The sequence below is a fragment of the Oratosquilla oratoria genome, unplaced genomic scaffold (assembly GCF_046742065.1).
Source record: "Oratosquilla oratoria isolate Oo_2021 unplaced genomic scaffold, ASM4674206v1 SCAFFOLD54, whole genome shotgun sequence".
Classification (NCBI taxonomy): Eukaryota; Metazoa; Arthropoda; class Malacostraca; order Stomatopoda; family Squillidae; genus Oratosquilla; species Oratosquilla oratoria.
The window spans coordinates 2,008,329-2,010,828 of record NW_027467718.1 but is presented as its reverse complement, the minus strand read 5'-3'; positions in this window follow the sequence as shown (position 1 = coordinate 2,010,828).

The following is a 2,500-nucleotide window of genomic DNA, read 5'->3' as shown; positions in this document are numbered from 1 at the left end:
GCAGGGAGGGAGGAGGAGAGGGAGGCATGGAGGGAGGGAGGGACGCGGAGGAGGGAGGGAGAGAGGGAGGGAGGGAGGAAGGGAGATAGCTAGGGAGGGAGGAAGAGAGGGAGGCATGGAGGGAAGGAGGGAGGGAGAGAGGGAGGCAACGATGGAGAGATGGAGGAGGGAGGGAGGGAGGGAAAGCGGGGATAGGTATAGAGAGGAGTAAAATTATCAGGAGGAGGGGAAAGAGAGCTAGAATTGAAGAGATGGAGAGTATAAGAGAGGTAGAGAGGGTCAACTCTCCTTTATGGAATGCTGAATGGAGTAGGAGGTAAAGAGAAGGACAGAGGAAGGAGAGTGGGAAGACTAGAGTGAGGGAAGTGGAAAGGAGTGTGGGCGAGAGTGAGAAGGAGGGAGAAATGTGTGTAGCGTAGGCGTTGATTGAGTCAGTGTATTGAAAGCTTTGTTGTTGTTGCAGGAAGATAATGAAACTCCTTGGAGCAACAGACCTCTTGTGTCTCGCCCTGGAAGACGCGCCTTTGCGGCAAGATGAAGTCGAGACCCGTGTAGCAGCGGGGCTGATGCATCCCGGCCTAGTCGTAGGACTAGCGAGTGATCCTTTGGAGTTGTTATTCTCGAAGAACTACGAACACATTCTGTGGCACAGTCGATTGCCGGAGGTGAAGTGGTTGGTTTGTCTGAAAGTGAGCTCAGAATAATGACCGAGCGTTTCTTGTTGAAACGAGAAGTGCTCTAGAAACTACGGAGATGTTTCTTTTTCCATCTAACTTGATCTCCGGGCCCATGAAGATTAACTTCGCACGTAAGTTGTTTAGAATCTTGTCAGACGACTTTCCTCAGGTGAGAGGAGTTCGTGCGGGGCCGAGCTACTCTTTCCAATGACTAAACCACGGGTTTTATTACATTCCATTCATTCAATTGGTCGGTGTTCCCTTATTGAAAAGGTTAGTGTTTTTAAGCATTTCGATCAATTTCTAATTATTTCGACATACTGACATGACCTACATTCCGTTTCGGGAAATGCCAGGGATTTTTTCTCCGTTAAGAGGCAGTCAGAATTGTTGGTGTTCTTTCTTTTTATATCGACGAAAAAACGGTGCTAGTAGTGTCGCTTCACTGGGCGTGCAAGGACTTTCTCCAAACAGTTCATCACCTTATCAATTTTGTTCTGGCGAGCGACAAACTAAGACAAAGGGCGGAACCTAGCCTGAACGATATTCTGACTGATGACGAAACTTAGCGACGAGCCACACAGATAACAGAGGGGCGGTGTTGATTTTGTATTTTCCCAATAAGTACCCGGAGAACCGACGAGCAGAATCAGTTCCTTCCGGGCCTGTGAAACACCGTGTGGGGTCTTCAGAGCCTCACCCTCCCCCTCCTTTGACTGGAGTCATGGAAACCACGTCATTCATTGTAACCCTACTGACAGTTTCAAAAGGAAGGTGATCTTCTTTGTATTCAGAATGAGGACACTGCGCCCCGCGCTCAATAATATGTTAGTTGCAGCCTATCACATTGTATTATAAACAACTCCTACATTGATATATAGGGGGAACCTTAGGGGGGAGTGTGAAAAATGTTTTAATGAAGGCTGACAAAAAAAATCTGCCAAGTACGAATATACATAAGATTTTGTCTAGGACTTCTTAGCTATGAATAACTACAAAAGTAACGCTACCTCAGTGGTGTTTAAAGAATCAAGTCAGCTTTGCATACGGCGTTCTTTTCTTCCAAGTCGTCGTCGTTGCTTGGGAATTACAATGCCAATCGCTCCCGTGAGAGTCTGACAGGGAAACTGAGCCACAGTGAACCTGGCGCCGTGCTATCGTGAGCATCCTGTCCGCGTCCCTAGCAACGCCATAGCAACGGCGACAGGGGGTTCGCTGCGAAAACGAGAACGTCATGTTAATGCGTGTCAGTGTTGTTCTTCTCCTTGCGTGTTCACGTAAGGTCCCCGCGGCCCTCGCTTCTGTGACGTCACCGATCTCTCCCTTATCCTCCCATGGAGAACAACGACCCTCAAATAAGAAACAGCGTGTTCTGCTCTGTCGAAGGTGTCTTCGAAGAGTCCTCCAGGACTGTTCTTCCTGTTTAACGAAGTAAGCAGAATTATGTTAGGTGCTATACAAGTGATCGCACGGAGTGTGGAAAGGATTGTGAGCACGCGCACGCGTTCACAAACACACACACACACACACACACACACACACACACACACACACACACACACACACACACACACACACACACACACACACACACACACACACACACACACACACACACACACACACACACACACACACACACACACAAACACTTACAATATAAACAAATCTAAATGAATATTTAACCGATGGAGCCTGAGGCAGGACATCACAAGCATAACTCCTATCTTATATATCATAACTAGGCACACACACACACACACACACACACACACACACACACACACACACACACACACACACACACACACACACACACACAC